Source organism: Aethina tumida, chromosome 3 (assembly GCF_024364675.1).
Source record: "Aethina tumida isolate Nest 87 chromosome 3, icAetTumi1.1, whole genome shotgun sequence".
NCBI classification, from domain to species: Eukaryota; Metazoa; Arthropoda; class Insecta; order Coleoptera; family Nitidulidae; genus Aethina; species Aethina tumida.
This window is the reverse complement of record NC_065437.1, coordinates 27,916,125-27,934,859: the sequence shown is the minus strand read 5'-3', so window position 1 is coordinate 27,934,859 and position 18,735 is coordinate 27,916,125. Positions and strand designations below refer to the sequence as shown.

The 18,735-nt window shown below is 30.8% G+C and overlaps 1 protein-coding gene and 1 long non-coding RNA gene across 7 annotated transcripts in view; one reads left to right on the top strand and one right to left on the bottom strand.

The window, feature by feature from the left end:
• The window catches only part of LOC109596609 (syntaxin-binding protein 5), a 214,868-nt gene that overhangs the window by 129,036 nt on the left and 67,097 nt on the right, over window positions 1-18,735 (bottom strand). The window lies entirely within an intron of this gene.
• LOC109603938 (uncharacterized) lies at window positions 15,526-16,048 on the top strand. Its single transcript, XR_002191842.2, has 2 exons — window positions 15,526-15,646; window positions 15,769-16,048. It is a non-coding gene; the product is annotated as an uncharacterized LOC109603938 (long non-coding RNA).

Below are 18,735 nucleotides of genomic sequence, written 5' to 3'. Positions count from 1 at the left end.
ATGAATAGGAATTGGAGAATTGGCGGCGGCTTGGCAAAAAGGAAGTAGGTCGTCGGAGAAGTGCAATAATGCGGGGAGCGGTCGGATAGCTTTTTAAAGCGAGATGCAGGTCTCCAACTTGAGAAGCCATTATATGCTGGCGACAATGCGGAGTGACATATTGGGGTCATTATCGCCAGCAACGAACATAACTTTTCCAGTGGCTACTGCAAGGTGTACCAAGAATTTTTTTGCGACAAATAATTTTAAACGAAATTTATTGATTAACCATTTAGTTTTGGAAACAAATTACGTAATGTTTGCCCTAAAAATAACTCAAATTTAATTATAAAAAGGTAATAGGTGGATCAGCATTATGACCAAAATTCTGGTTAAAATAAGGATCTTCTTTAACGAAAGCGTCGCTTAATCCTCAACAAATTTATTTCAATTTGCACCAGAACGATGAAAAAATCGATGACCGTCCTAGGATTTCTTTTGGGGATGAAGAATGTCGGCCGCATTTTTTCGCTTGAAATTAAAGAGCGCCGGCCTTGAGTTTGAATGAGCCGAGCCACAAGTTGTCATCTGTTCACTCAATTGCACGTTACTTAAGAGCCGACACTACTCCCTTTCTATACCCTGCGAGTGCCTCACCACACATAAACCATCACCGCTTTCAAGGGTAAGGTCGTCAAGGACTACAAACTGATTTTTTTTTATTGCACTTATGCTGTCATCATCTATTCGAATGGAAACTCACGACGTTATCGTCATGACTGTGATATTTTAACAGAAACAGGCAAATCTTTTTGTGTCAACAATTGCGAGACTCTTCAATCTCACTTTGGAATATTATATTTGAAGTGGTCCGCTCATATCCATCAACTTTTCCGGATACAAATAACCCGTCATCCGAATATTTTCTTTCTCTCCTCTTGATTTATGTTCGCCCGAAATACATGTAAAACGAGATCGAAACGGATCAAGCGCTCCATTCATCTCCACACAGTGAAGCCATCCCCCATTTTTTTTCTTTCGTTTTCTAACATATTATCAGCGACCGACGATAAGTCCATCGTATGTGCCCAGTTCGTTTTCGGCAAAATGCCAAGGACTATCTCGCAAGGGAGGGTTCTCCAAGAGAATTCGATTATTGTTCTCGGAATCATGACTCCCATAAGGGGTCGCCCCTCGGATATGTGTCACGTGAGCTTTGGCACCGAATCGAGAATTTGACCATATCAAGGGCAGATTTTAAGACAACTGACGAAAAATGTATTTTCTTTGCCAAGGTTTATAGTATCGTTGTTTTTTTAAAAAGAGTTAAGTTATTATGTTATAATTTTGATAATGTTGATGAAAGAGATCTATGAGTGAGTATCTATGATACTTAAAACATTTAAATACTTGTTTCAACTAGTAAAGACAATTGAAAACAAATAATACATAATGCACACCTTTTACTTCTATTATATTTATTATACTTTTTTCTAAACTAAATAAAACTGTCTAATATAAAATAAAATATTAATGAAAGACAAGTAACCTATGTCAAAATATTGAATTAAATGTTCATGACAAATAGTCAAGAAATGACAAATTACTTCTTATATTTTTAAACTAAATTAATTTGTCTAAGAATTTGCCTTCAAAATATAGAATATATATTTTATTATTTATATATATATATATATATATATATATATATATATATATATATTTATTTATATTTTGTTATTTATATAATATATAAATGCTTGTATCAATTAATAAAGAAATGACCAATTCTCACTTTTTTATTATTATGTTTTTTTAACTAAATTAAAGGGTCTAACATAAATGAAAATATTGTTGAAATAGAACCGTTCTATAATACATATTCAAAGTAAAGAATATAATGAAAAATGACAACTTCTTATATTTTTACTATTCTTTTTTTTAACTAAATAAAAGTGTCCGATATAAATAAAAAACTGATGAACAAGAATTATTCTATGATATATCTTCAATATTTAAATGCGTGTATCAATTAGTAAAGAAAATAGTGAAGAAATGACAATTAAAAAAAATTAAAGTGTGTAATTATATTAAATATTGCTAAAAGAGAACTATATCTTACAATTTCTTATGTGTTTGCTATTATTCTTTTACAGAAGTATTTTATGATATCTTCAAACCATTTAATTGCTTGTGTCAATTAGTAAAGAAAATAGTAAAAATATGACAATTTTTTATATTTTTATTACAACTTTTTTAACTAAACAAAATTATTGTTTCATTTAAATGTTTGTGTCAGTAAACAACAAAATAACAAATTTCTCTCAACCTTTTACATACTTTATTATGTTTATTATATTTTTTTAAACACGTCTAATATAAATGAAAATATTGATGAAAGATGATATATTTTCAATCCATTTAAAATCTAATATAAATGATAATTCTGATGAAAGAGTACTGAAGTGATACATTTAAATCTTCATGTCAGCAACGAAGTAACTCAGACCTTTTATTTTTGTTATATTTATTATGTTTGTAAGTAACCTATGATAATGTTTGTGTCAATTAGTAAAGAAACGACAAATTATTCACACTTTTTATATTTATTATGTTTTTTTTGTTTTAACTAATTATAATGTCAAATATATATGAAAATATGAAATATATGTGCAAAATATTTAAATGTTTTTGTCTATAGGTAAAGAAAATAATAAAAAATGACAATTTTTTATATTTTTACTGTTATTTTTTAACTAAATAAAGAATCGGAAAGAAGTATTCTTTGATATATGAAATTTAAATGCTTATGTCAATTAGTAAAGACAATAAATTATTCACTTCTAATTTTAATTATATTTTTTTAATAAATAAAGTGCATAATATAAATTACAGCAATGATGGAAGAAAACTGTCCAATTATCTTCAAAATATGTAAATTCTTATGTCAATTAGTTAGGAAATGACAAATTACTTACACCTTTCGCCAAAGTCCAATAACTCACCTAAAACAAAATAAGATTATATAATCAGATCCGCAAACAAATTGTTAATCACTCAAAAAGTTGGCATTTAATAAAATTTTCACCCGCGGGCTCCCCAGAATAAATTTCAATTATCGTTAATGAAACATTTGGGGAAGTTTTGGGGAAAAAGTTACGCGGTTTGTTTCCCCGTACATAAATTATGCAAGCACCAAAATATAGAAGAGTTAATCAAGACGTTTTTACAACTTCTCGAAAATTTCGTTTTTAGCGCGCCTTTGAATAATGAACCCCCGGGGGGCGTCCGCCCTTTGCCATGCAAATTCCGTGGACGCCAAAATTCGACGATAACTTATTAACCGAATGTGCGAACGGAGGAACACCTTTAAATATGTAGGCAAGAAGGCGTATAAAATACACCTAAGCGAGATCAAATAAAATACGAGTTGGAACGACGTGAACAAAAGACATTTAGTTCATTAATATTAAAAGTTTACAGTAACAAAAACAGTCTCAAAAGTACATTTTCACATTTCCTCCAGGCAGTGCGGGCATAAAAATCTCGTGGAATTTAGTCCAAAGAACTGTATAAGCAGCTGAATAAATAAGAATCCTCCACCTATTCGTAAAATATACATTCTAAAGACTCGACGGTTGCGTCTACGAAAAAGCTCTGGCTAAATATTATTTTATATTAGAAAAATGATGTTCCGGAGTTCTTGGCAACGAAAGAAGCTCGTAAAAGGCGAACTCTGGACTCTTGAACAAACACCCATAAAAATTAAATTAATATTAAAAAACTAACTAGTTTCTTCGCCGTGCACGTCTCCAGCTTTCCCAGCGAGTTTTTTTTTTCGGGCGGTAGTTAAAAACAATATTCGTAATAAGGAGGTAATTTTGCTTCCGAGTGTCAGATAAAAACCAGGCGGGCGGTAATTTAGTATTTTAATGGAAAATTCTGTTTTAATGAGTAAATTAAAGCAATTAAATTTTGTGATTTAAAATTAAATATTCTTGTGTTATCAAAGAACATATAATTATTAAATATGTTAATAATATGCTTGTAAATGTGTATTTTCAAAATAATATTTAGTATTGAAATAAATTGTTTACAATTATTTAAAATATTTGCGATATGCCATAAAAATATGAACACAAAGTTGTTTGTTACAGTGTGATAACACATGTAAATTTATGTTTATCCATGTGAACTCGCTACCCACACTGACACAGTTTTACTTCGTAATTATAGACATAGTGAAAATCCAAATAATTAAAACAACTTCGCTAGCAACTCTGTATCTAATACCTCGGAGGTTGCGGAAATTATGGAAATGAAAATCCTATTCCACATTTGCTTCTGTGCCAAGTTATTTTAATTTTCTTGATGTGATAATTATTAAACACTTTGTTGGAAGTATATGCATAATTTCTCATCCGTTCCACAACCATAACCTATCAGTCCTTGTTTGTTTCATTCTCCATTCCAAAGATTATATGAATAAAACGTCTTCATTAATCATAAATCTACTGAAAAAGTCCGGATTAAACAGCGTCCGTTTAAGTATTACGAAATAAGTAATTATTCGAAAACTGGAGCCGCTGGGATCAGAGAAAACAGAAACTTTAGTTGTGAGTTCTTGAATAAGTATTTCATCAAACAAAAGTAATCCTCGGTTCAGTTTATAATTCCTTATGCAAAGATCGACAAAATAGCTTAAATCCTCATTTAATTGTCGTTTTGGAGTAGTATGATTTAAATGTCACAACGAAAAGGTTACGGGGCAAAACTGGAAGAGTGATCCGGCCTTAAGTGGAGATCTTAAAGTGATTAAAAATAATTGCGTTCATGTTTAGGTTAAATATCTTTGTTAAATATGTACCTAATTAGTGTTTCTTTGTATGCTATATGCAATATTATTTGTATAATATTACTAACATGCTTGTATTTAATTTGACGTCTCATCCAAATTGTTTTTTTTTTTTTTTTTTTTCATTTATTTTTTAAAATATACTGCAGAAACTTATTCACCTTTTTAAATACTTACCTCAAAATATATATACTACCCTCATATGTAGAGCTTTAGAAAGTATGTTTGATAACAATATTTTAATTATTATATTTATTAATATTTCGGACGGTCGTCGTTCATTAAACTCATTATGTTTTTTAATTTGTTGCTCTACATGTGAACTATAGTATAACTCCCTCAAATAAAGAGAAAACATATACAACTTTTATTTTAAATGGAAAATAATTGAATTTATCTTTAAAATTTTGTAATTTTTCAAAAGTACATAATTTATAATTAATTTACCTTTATCTAAGGTGTAACGTTAATAATATTATAATATAATATACGGATCGAAAAGCATTTAATACGTCTGAATCTTGAGAGGGACATCAGACACGAAAGAGACAGTAAAAGTTTCCCACTACGGGGCACACTTGCAGACTTTTAACTCAAACGCCTAACGATATTCAATTGTACATATATATTAGACTGTTTCAAAAAAATGTCTATATATAAATGTCTGTGTATTCACTTATAACTAACTATAAGTATTGTAATTGCTCCTCATTTTTCGTTAAACACTTATTGCTAGTTGTAAGTGAATACAGAAAAAAATTCCCAAATGGTAGTAAAAGTCTGTTAGTGTAACGATATATACTACTTTGATTATAATAAATAATCAATTTTTTAGTAAAAATCTATTTATTTAAATAAAATGCTTAATTTTAAGCAGTAAAATAACATTTATTTAATAAAATTTTTAGTTTTCAACAGGTAACTTATGATCTGTAAAAAATATCAAATACTTTTTCGAAGATAAATTATAGGAAATTGAATTCTCTACAAAAAATGTCATATCAAATTTTTCCATAAAGTTGATGGTAGCGTCAGAAAATGAGAAAAATATCAAAATTTTAAATCAATCCAACTTTTATGTTAAATAACTTTTGAAAAAATGAATATATCAAAAAACTGTAAGAGACATTTTTTGTAGAGCGTTAAATTTTCTATAAAAATCTGTTTTGATGATTTTGAAATATTATTTCTAACGAGAGTTAAAAAATTTCAAAATCCAAGAGAACACCGTTCCCGTGTTATTTAAACAGGAATTTAAAATTTACGATGCAGCACCTCTTAATATTAATATTAAGAGCTGTAACTTTCACAGTATTTTTTTTACCATTTCCAACAAGATTTTCGATATAAATAAGAAAAAAAAATTGTCGATTCTTTTGAAACATTATATATGTTAGCTTACGTCATCACCTTCACCGATGGACCGATGCGACGTGCTCACATCTATTTAGACTAGTTTTGTTTTATAAGCAAATCTGAAGTATTTGTTTACATTTAATAATCGGGGCAGTTCTTAAGAAAGAACCAGGCAGTCAAGCTTTAGATGTCGAGGGTTAAACTACGTTTGTTGTAATAAAGCGTATTATTGTGAATTTAGTGTTTTAATCAAACTAAAAAGACAGATTAACAGTCGCTAATCTATCATCAGAAGTGGGATATCTTCTCGTGAATTATTTCCGGAAGAAAGGACCTAAAAAAATTATTATTTTTTTTTTTTGTGTTTCTTTGTGAACGAACAAACAATAGTGAAAAACACAAACGCGCAGTGAGTCCGAACGTTGTGAACATTACCGAAAGTGCATCGGAGAGAGGCTAGCAGCATGAAAGTAACAACAGATTCCAAAAACAAAACATGGAAATTTTATCGACAATGACCAACGCCCATCTACTCAAGCAACATTGAAGATGACTGCGCAGAACGTTTAAGTGTGGCTGCAGCGCAGTTTCGACTTGTAAGATTTAGAAATTGCATTTGAGGAATATGACTTGAATTTGTCAGGAATGGACGAGTGGGTTACGAAAGAAATAAAAGAACAACCGAATGCCGTTTGATCTCATAAACTCTCCATCAGATTATCAGAGCGCCATCGTTAAAGCCCTTGGACCACTTAAAGACGATATTGCGTTTGTTTATGTTGATGATGTGTTGTGCCCTCTCGACCCATTCAAGAATGTCTTAAGAACTTAAGAAAGGACATTGACGCCCTTAAACATAAAAAAATGTAACTTTTTCCAAACATCTGTGGAATATTTGGGTGTTGTGATCGAAAACGGTACGGTAAAACCTAGTTCGCGAAAAGTTGACGCGCTCGCTCAAACATCAGCTCCTAAAGATGTAAAAGGTGTTCGTCAATTATTAGGACTGGCTGGATACTTTAGACGTTTCGTGAAAAACTTTGCAACTTTGACAGCACCGATATCTGCACTGTTACGTAAGGGAAAAACTTTTGAGTGGACAAGTGAATGTGAAAATGTGCGATTGGATTTAGTGAAACGATTGACTTCTTATCCGATTTTCAACATTTTTGATCTGGAATTGTCAACCGAACTACATACAGAAGCAAGTTCGTTAGGATTAGATGTCGCTGTCAGCTGTCGAATGGAGGAAAATTGAAACCAAAGTATCACGGACCCTTTGAGGTAACGCATTGTTTACCTAATGAGGGGTACGCACTCCGAAGGATTGGCAGCCGAGGTAGAACAACAATAGCAGCGCATGAACAGTTACGAACCTGGCCAGATACAGAAATTCTATAAGGTATGATGGATATAGATTTATTTAATAAGATTGATGTGTGAATGTGTGTAAAGGTCCCTGCTTAGTAGGCTGTTTAAGGTCCCTGTGTATCAGGCTATATGTGAAGGTCCCTGCTTAGTAGGCTATGATTAAGGTCCCTGCTCGGCAGGCTATTTTTAAGGTCCCTGCGTCGCAGGCTATGTTTGAGGTCCCTACTTTGCAGGCTATGTTTAAGGTCCCTACTTTGCAGGCTATGTTTAAAGGTCCCTGCTCGGCAGGCTATTTTTAAGGTCCCTGCTCTGCAGGCTTAGATTGTTGTGTTCTGGGTCTGTGAGACAAGCGGGTAATAGACCTGGTAGTGGTTGAACCGCCTCTGAGCTCCTGGCTAGAATATGGTATCTTTTGATAGCACTTGAGAGTCATGGGTGTAACAGACCTGTTGATGGTTGAGTCGCCTCTGAGCTTCTAGTGGTTGTTAACTGTGCCACATAACAGTCTATTTTGTTAAATGAAATAAGGTTTAGACTTAGTTCTTCGAATATATTTTGAGCTTGTACTGCTGCTGTTATAATGTTTACAGATTACCGGTGTCAGGTGAATCTTTGCAGAACTGAGGAAGGTGCGAGGACGCCCCACATGTCAGGAAGGCCGTGTTAGCTTACGTCATCACCTTCACCGATGGACCGATGCGACGTGCTCACATCTATTTAGACTAGTTTTGTTTTATAAGCAAATCTGAAGTATTTGTTTACATTTAATAATCGGGGCAGTTCTTAAGAAAGAACCAGGCAGTCAAGCTTTAGATGTCGAGGGTTAAACTACGTTTGTTGTAATAAAGCGTATTATTGTGAATTTAGTGTTTTAATCAAACTAAAAAGACAGATTAACAGTCGCTAATCTATCATATATATATATATATATATATATATATATATATATATATATAAAATTATTTAAATTATCTTCATTATTGAGCGTGTTCTATCAGATTCCAAATTTTGATTACCTATTTTATGGTAGAAACACTTTGAATATGGCAATTCCGTATACATTTTAATAAATACATGAAGTAGTGTAACAGCTAAAACTAAATTGTCAAAAAAAAAAAATAATTTATTCTGCTGTATTAAATTAGCGTTTAAAAAAGTACAAATTTTCAAATTTCACGGTACAAAAAACTAACGAGAGCCTCACGAAGTATCACAAAGCGGTAAAATGTAACTACGTATACAGCGTATATTTTTAATAAAAACGCGTACGGGAGTTTTATGCAAATGAGCACATTGTGTTACAACTCCACCATAAATGACGCTAAAACGTTGATCCAGTTGAAATCATTATGGGGTATTTTATAACGCTAGCTCGTATATAAACAGGAATACTATTTTGTTACTTTGTTGGTTTTTATTTTGCGTTGTTACACGGCAAATTTAATAAAACCCAGTCCATAAAACCATTAAGAATATTCATGGCGGAGACAATATCATTAAAACATTTTAATGAGATGCACGAAATAAAACTGGAGCTCATTCTCACGTATTATAAACAGTTTTATGAACGCGACACATAAATAATCGGATTCCTTTTCGCATCAATCGATAAAAACGGTTTTGAAATTAATATCCGAACAAACACATAACATAAATCAGGAACAAAATGTTATAAATTTGAGAGTAAACGTTGAAAGCTACTTAAATAACTTAACAAATTATCCCGTGCCCAATTTGAACGAGGTAAAACTCTAAAACTCGCCGTTCATAAATTCGAAAGCTATTCCCATTATCCCGTTCAAACATAATTAAATAAATTCACTAGAGGGAAAATGGGGAAGTACAGGGGGGAGTTGGAATATTGCCCGGGCTCCACGACCGCTCCTCATAACTTTCGGATTTGCTCCGTACTCCCGATCTTGCGATAAAGGGCTAAAAACGTCCGTGGTTTTTATAAATGCTGATACCAAAATGTTTTCCGTATGCTGCTTAACCGTTAATCACAAATTTACACACATAAATAGAAGTGAAATCATAAATAATAGTCGCACAGGTCACGGGGACCCGACAAAAGGTTCGGGATATCCGGAAAGCGCTTCCGCACAAAAACCCTTCCGTACACACGGGAAAATGTACTGCGGAGATTCGCACGAACACTAAAAGGGTAACACTAATATATAGCGGTGGTTGATCCGGTACATCATGTTAAATATTTGCAAGGGATAATTTCATACTTCGTCACTGGTGTCTCTTCACTTTGATCGCTAAGCGGCTTACTCGATATGTTTCAAACTGGTTTTTGTCATTAATATTGGCAGTTTGTGTAAATAGGATGAGGTGGATTATTTATTGTGATCATAAATTTAATCAAGATGTTCAAACATTTACACGGCCTTTCAAGGATTGGCTATGTATGATATGTATGTATAATGAAAATCTAATTAGGATAATGTCATAGACGATGAGAAGATTAACTACATTATAATTTGCAACTTTAAATAGAAACCGGAATTTCGTTTACACACAACGTTTGTAACGTACCGGTGAGGAATTAACATTAATATTTCAGGGCAAATATTCAAGTTTCCCATTACATCGCCCTAATTATTCACCGAAACTAATATTGCAGGTGTTCCAATCTGCGCGAATTGAAATCGCAATATTAGCGTGAGCACAGTTACTTTGCGGCAGCCACGCTTCGTCCCGCCAGATCCCCCGGATTATTCCTGAAGTTACTACGGAGGACCGGCTGTAAATCACAGACTGCTTGTAAACCGTAAAGTTCGCGCACACTTAATAATGTAAATCAGTGTCAATGCCTTTGTAGATTAGATAATCTACTAAAACGTTTATCAGACTTTTTTTGAAACTGAAATTTACAATTGTAACTGTTCCAAGAAATTAACGCATCACACCAATAATAATTGATTATTATTAACACACTATAGGCGGGTAGCAAAATGATCCAAACTAAATTGTTGAATTATAACAAAAAATAAGAGATAATTCTTTCAGTTCCGTATGTAAACCAATAGAGTAAAATTATCTCACCCCGCTTTTAAAGTAAGTACATTCAAGAAGGTAAAAATTACCCGACCAGCTAACAATCAACAGTTCCCGAGACGGGTATTTCTACCCGACCCGCTTATAGTGTGTTAATATTTTCTGAAAACGGAAAAAATAAACTTATACACTATTTGTACATTTATTTAAAAATAGGTTTTTATTTATAATTGTTACAAAAAACTTAAAAGTACTGTTTTTCTAAAACTGTTGAAAATTAACAAAATTTGGTGTTTATAAAAAATAAAAATTTGAACTTGTCCAAATCCCATCATTTATCATCACCAAGTCGGTACCTGCTGTTAATGAAATCACTCCCAACACGATAATAATGCACTAACCAAATGGGATGGTATTTACGTAATTACATTGAGCATATTTTTTATTTGGTCGTCGAAACACACGAACGTGACTATCTAGATTCATCTATAAACAGAACTCGTTCCCAATCAGCTTCTTAAACACATGGTTGCAAATTATCTTTCCTAAGTCGTAGTCGAATAATTTCAGTACGTATTTCAACCCCTTCTACGTTTTCCAACTGAGATTTCAAACTTCTTTTGTCACAAACCGTTGTCTCAAAATTAAAAGTCTCAAAAAATGATCTTGAGCAAGTTGCAGCACGATTTCTACCTGATCTGGTCTCCTATTATGGTCACCAGTCTCTATGTACCGTTGTAACATATGGGAAATGGATGTATGAGATACACCAAACCTTTCGGCTATTCTTCAGAAGCTCCAACATCCTTCCACTAAAACAATTTCTAGATTGCTGTTGCATATTGATAATTATCCAAAATTAAAAAGAAAATGGGAATGCTAAATGAGTTGTAAGGGAACGGCAGGCTGTAGCGATAATTTAACCAGTTGTACTAATTTACCAAAATCGATATATTTCAAATAACAAAAAAACTAAATACCGTGTATATTAAATAAATTTCTAAACTATGTTTACTCATTAAATTAACCAAATCATTGATTAAAATGTGAAAAAATGTCAGAATATCAGATACAGAAGTAACTGGGTAGTACCTTTTGTTGGCACTAACAATGAGATTTAAATTAATAGTCAGAATTTTAGATTTATGATCGACTTGATCTGAATGAAGAAATTAATATTCAATATTTTTTAATGAATTTAATATTTGGGAGATTCAATTTAATGTATGTGTAATGTATTATGATTATTTTTTTTTCCATAAAAATGTTAATCAATTGATTATACCAATTTGACTATAACAAATAATAGAATCATAATATGACTTATGACACCCGCAGTTCTTCTTTGTATCTGTATGGAATTATTCCAGAATAGTCCAGTTTTTCCGTACAACGTATTGGTAAACAGTGGATACTCATACTTTTTTATTTTGTTTTGTCAAAATTCAAAACACCATAAAACAAATATCGAGGGTAAACTTTTTCCTCCCGCAATTTTTGCGTTTTACCGTAAAATAGTGTTCATCGATAACAGGAAAATTAAATCCATAAATCGCCACCCCGTCCCACTTATAATCCTTCAGTCCATAAAACGCAACCGTCTGGCGTTCATTACGTTCCACTAGAAACATTATATTAAATGACACAATACAGAGGGAAGTAATACTAGACTAGATTAATGAACACACACACGACGTGTCCAATTTATTACAAACTCGCGACATCAAGTATATCCATCTGAAACCAAGAAAACGGTATTTTCAAATAAAACTTTACAAACTAAATCTAGCAAAACACTGAGAGGTGAAGTCTCTCTAATAAATGATGCTATCAACTTGACGAATCGGATGTGTTTTTCAATATGTGTTTAAAAAGTGACTCACAATGAAAACTATAAATTCTGTAAATTGTTTATTGCATTTTTTTAATTTCTACAATTATAATTATTTGAAATTGTGCTACATTAATAAAATGAAAATAAAAATTATCTATGATTTTATTTTGCATACATATCTAAACATAAATGTTGAAAACAAATATATCAAAAATTTGTTATAATGTTGATAATTCAAATTTTAAGAAAAAACAAAAATATTATTTGTTTTATTGTTTTGTTAAATACTGAAATTAATTTGTATAACAAAAAAACAATATGTACCTCAATGCAAGAATATTAATTCAAATATAACAGCTATATGAGGAGACATAAATACATGTTCAGTACTACCAATACAGTAAATATATCAGATACTTACTACTACATAAAAAACCAACCCTCAAAATGTCTACTTTCCAGGTAAGTAATATAATAATTAATTAGTATTATAAAAATTTATAAACGATTCACTCTATTTATGTAAATTTCAATAAAAATTATCATAAATACCATATTTTTAATATAGTTTTCTTGTTTTTTTTAATTAATTAATTTTTAATGATTTCAGATATGCCTGTTCGTGTCCGTTTTCTGTGCAATGGCAATGGCGCAAAATTGTAATATAAGTATAAATATTTTGGGAATCTCAACTTTGGAATGTGACCCACCATTAACGCCACCAAGCAGTTCTAGTATTTCTAACAATATAACTAACCCTCCTGCCGTTACAACTAACACTCCTGTCGTTACAACTACCCCTCCTGTCAATATCTCTTCTAACGGTAGCAGTGTTAATGTAGGTTAATTTATTCTCAATATTTTTATTTAAAAACGGATCATTTTCTATTAAATTGTTGATTTTAAAGTTTATCTTGTTAATATTTGTTACGTTCAAATAAAATATAAAGCATTCATATATGTTTTTAATTTCAAGGTTTTTACATATCTACATATGTAAATACATGCCTTAAAAACTTTGATCCAATTCAATATGACCTGCAGAAATAATATTACTTTATTGGTTTAAAGGCATAAATCGAAATCACGAAAATATGGTAATGCAATGTCTGTAAATAACTTTCTAATTTATACTAGGAAAAAATAGTTTTATTAAATTTCAAAAATAAAATTAATCATTCAGTTCAAAGAATTTGAAAATAATAAAATAAAACATTGGTGACAGCAATGTTTTATTTAAGTATAAATTTTTTGGGAATCCCATCTTTGGAATGTGACCCACCATTAACGCCACCAAGCAGTTCTATTGTTTCTAACAATATAACTAACCCTCCTGCCGTTACAACTAACACTCCTGTCGTTACAACTACCCCTCCTGTCAATATCTCTTCTAACGGTAGCAGTGTTAATGTAGGTTAATTTATTCTCAATATGTTTATTTAAAAACGGATCATTTTCTGTTAAATTGTTGATTTTAAAGTTTATCTTGTTAATATTTGTTACACTTAAATAAAATATAAATCATTCATATATGTTTTTAATTTCAATGTTTTACATATCTACATATGTAAATACATGCCTTAAAAACTTTGATCCAATTCAATATGACCTGCAAAAATAATATTACTTTATTGGTTTAAACGCATAAAACGAAATCACGAAAATATGGTAATGCAATATGTCTGTAAATAACTTTCTAATTTATACTAGGAAAAAATAGTTTTATTAAATTTCAAAAATAAAATTAATCATTCAGTTCAAAGTATTTGAAAATAATAAAATAAAACATTGCTGTCACCAATTTTCGTCGTATGTTTGAGAAGTGGCTCATAAAGAAAAGTAGAAGTCCAGTAAATTATTTTATATAGTATTTTTTAAAATGATTTCCACTATTAAGTTATTTATCTTAGTGTTGGCTGTTTTTAAATTTGAACTTGGTCTACATTAATAAAAATGAAATTCCAGTAAAAGTACTGCTAATATCAGTACCAATTCACTGGTTAGTATCAATATCAGTACCCCCTTTGATAAATAATGCTATCAGTTTGATGATTTGAATGGTGTTTTGTAACAGGTGTAAAATTTATTACTTTAAATTTTGTTATTTTTATAAGGATTTTGCTGTAACATATTTGAGGAAACGATCCACGATTTCCTAAGCAGCTTTTCTAGTTTTTATGATGATTTTATATTTAATCTTTATATAAAACGGAAAGCAATAAATGTCATCACTTTACTGATTTTGGTCATCAACACTTGCAATATTTTGCTACATGGACATATTTTGTACATGTACTACTGCCTACATCTTAAAGGTGTTCTTTTTCTTTTGTTCGGAATACTAATTACAAACACATACTGTTAAAAAGTTTTTATTGTAAGGATTTGTTTTTAAGTAAATGTTAAATCAATCAAGTACATAATAATCTCTGAATATAAAAAAACTCCTCGCATAGAATGGAAATTTAAAGTCTATTGTATGAATATTAACAATGGCGGTTACTCAGATAAGGCAAGTGAGGTATTGCCGCTCCATTGAAAATGATTTTCTTGGAATAATGTTAATATTATATACATTTTTTATGTCGTTATTCTTTTAAAATACAACATATTTATTTTATATTTAGACAGAAGGATAATATGTTCTAAATTAAACAAACAATAACAGTTTTATATTAAATTACAAAGAATATTTTGTGCGTAGTTCTCCAGAAGCACTTAGATCTGCCTCTTCGTGCCAATTCGTTTCTTAAGCAACTCTTGAATACGCCTATTTTACTACAACATTTGCGCTTACGCTTTAAGATCGGTCTAGTGTTTCAATAGTAGGACAACTGAGGCAGAGACGTGCATATAACCTACAATTATAATTAAATTAGAGTAAAAATTGAGATGATTGTTTTTAAATTTGAACTTGTGCTACATTAATAAAATGAAAATAAAAATTACATATGATTTTATTTTGCATACGTATCTAATCATAATTGATGAAAAACAAACATTTCAAAAATTCAAATTTTAAGAAATAAACAAAAATATTATTTGTTTTATTGTTTTGTTAAATACTAAAGTTAATTTGTATAACAAAAAAACAATATGTACGTCAAAACATGAATATTAATTAATTCAAATATAACAGCTATATAAGGAAAAATAAATGCATTAATGTTCAGTACTACCAATACAATAAATATATCAAATACTTTCTACTACATAAAAAACCAACCCCCAAAATGTCTATTTTCAAGGTAAGTAATATAATAATTATTTTATGTAAATTTCAACAAAAATTATCACAAATATTTTATATATATTTTTAATATAGTTTTATTGTTTTTTTTTTTAATTAATTAATTCTCAATGATTTCAGATATGCCTGTTCCTGTCCGTTTTCTGTGCAATGGGAATGGCACAGACACTATCACCTAATCTTAATGACACTGTTGGCAATATAACTACATCTAGCATTCCTACCAACAGCATCGTTTTTAGTGTACCACCTATCAGTTTCCCTTCTGGTACCATTGTGGTTCGAACTTAATTTATTCTCAATATGTTTATTTGAAAACGGATTATTTTCTATTAAATTGATGATTTTATGGTTTATATTGTTAATATATGTTACGTTTAAATAAAATATTCAGCATTCATATATGTTCTTAATTTTAAAGTTTTTACATGTCTATATATGTAAATACATGCCTTAAAAACTTTGATCCAATTCAATATGACCTGCAGAAATAATATTACTTTATTGGTTTAAAGGCACAGATGAAACGAAATCACGAAAATATCTAGTACAATAAAAACTTCATATGATAGTGGTAGATAAAATGGTCTGTATTTATTTATTATTTATACTAAGAAAAAATAGTTTCATTAAATTTCATAAATTACCGTATAAAATTAGTTAATCATTCAGTTCAAAGTATTTAAAAATAATAAAATAAACGTTGCTGTTACCAATTTTCGTCGTATGTTTGAGAAGTGGCTTACAAGGAAAACTAGAAATCCTGTAAATAATTGTATTTTTGATTGATGATTTACTATATTAAGTTATTTATCTTAGTGTTGGCTGTTTTTAAATTTAAATCCGGTCTACATTAATAAAATAAATTTTCAATAAAAGTAATGACAGTATCAATACCAATACACTGATTAGTATCAATATCAGTTTTCCTTTTGTTAAATAATGTTATCAGTTTAATGAATTGGATGGTAGTTTTTTGTTATGTGTTTTTGTAACATGTGTAAAATTTATTAACATATTAACAATGGCGTTTACTCAGATGAGGCAAGTGAGGCAGTGCCGCTTTAAAAAGAATTTTATTGGAATAATGTTAATATTATATACATTTTTTATGTCGTTATCCTTTTAAAATATTTATTAACTATTTACTATTTTATATTTAAACAAAGACAGAAGGGAAATTTTGTAAATTAAACAAACAATAACAGTTTTATATTAAATTTCGAGCTATTGTTTCAATCGTTGGAGAACTGAGACTGAGCCATGCCTCTAACCAGTGAAATAACTCCAAATACTCATATAAACGAAGGTACCGAACATTGTCGCTTCTTCGTTTCCAAAAACTATCTTACTTTTAATACTTTTTTATTACGATATTGCGTCAACATAAAACTGCCGCTGAAGTAGTGGATTTTATATTAAATTAATGTGTATTTCCAGTTTAAATTACTTTGATAAAATGTTGAATGAATTAACCGTCCAATTCTTAATTTTAATATTTTAACAAATACGTCAGATATTTTCGTTGAATGACACAGCCTCCAACACATTATATGCTAAAAGGATTTAAGCCACTATCTACTTCAACCCCTGTGGACTTTGTTTAAATATTTGTAAAGAAGAATTTTTTTGCCAACTATACTAACTGTAACAAAACAACATCCAGAACGCATTCAGACATTTGCTTAAAATTAGGTATACACGTAGGTACCTTGAAATAACAAATGATTAAAATTTGAAGTGAATCGAAAAAAATATTGTCTGTTTTTTATTGTTTTTTCTTCATGGAGTCATGGAGTAAAGAGGTCAGAAGAGATAGAGTAAGAGGTTCCAGAAGACCCAAAGCTACTACAGAGCCACAAGACCGTCATCTTAGATTATTGGCCAAGGACAGGGGCGGGATGATCACGCTTTTGCTTGGGTATGTACGAAAGCCATGTATTAGTAAGACGACGACATGGAGAAATACGTGATGGTTTAATGGTATAGGGTGCTATTGCTTATGGCAGCATGTCACCTTCAGTTTTCATTAGTATGACGTCCCAGTGGTATGTGATTGACGTTTTAGAGCCTTACTTTCAAGATAATGCCCGTTCACATATTGCCAGGAATACATTAAACTTCCTGGAAGCCTCCCATGTGAATTTACTGCCTTGGCCACCCAGAGCTCCAGACCTTTCCCGAATCGAAGAAGTGTGGGATATAATGGGGTGACGCTTAAGGAATTTATACCCCCCACGGACCTTTAATGAACTAAATGCTTTTCTTATAGAGCTGATCAACTGAAGTAAAGGATAAAGATATTAAAATTAATGAAAATTGTATAGTCGTAGTTCATCGATATATTCTGTTTAAAATCATTCCCTTTAACCTGTCGTAATGAATCTTTCAAAAAGATTTTGGTTTCACCGATTTAACATTATCATTACCAAATAAAATATAACAGCTATATAAAGAAAAAATGTAAGCCAATGCTCAGTACTACCAATACAACAATCAAATATGCTTATAAATAAAAACCAAACCTCAAAATGTCTACTTCCAAAGTAAGTAATAAAATAATTAACCAGTATTATTCAAATTTATAAACTGATTGGGCTCATATGTATTTTTATAGTAAAAAGTGATCAAAATTATATTTAAATCACTCTATTTTAACTGTAAATTTCAACAAAACTTATCACAAACACATTTTTTACAATTTTTTATAATATATAAGGTGCTTGAATAAGTTCTCGCTGTTTTTTTTTGTGAAAATCAATGCTTTATTTACACAATGTGGTGCACAACACGTCACTCAAAGTACAGCCCATCACAAGACACTACTTTTTCCCATCTTTCTGGCAGCAAATGAATGCCTCGTCGAAAAAACGAAACGTCTTTTGCGGCTATCCAAGCATCTATCCACATCTTCGTATCTTCATAAGAACGGAAGCGCTGTTCAGCCAGGCCATGTGCCATTGAACGAAATAAATGAAAATCAGAAGGGGCTATGTCCGGTGAATATGGCGGGTGGGGAAGAACTTCCCATTTAAGGGTTTCCAAGTATGTTTTCACCGGCTTTGCGACATGTGGCCGAGCGTTGTC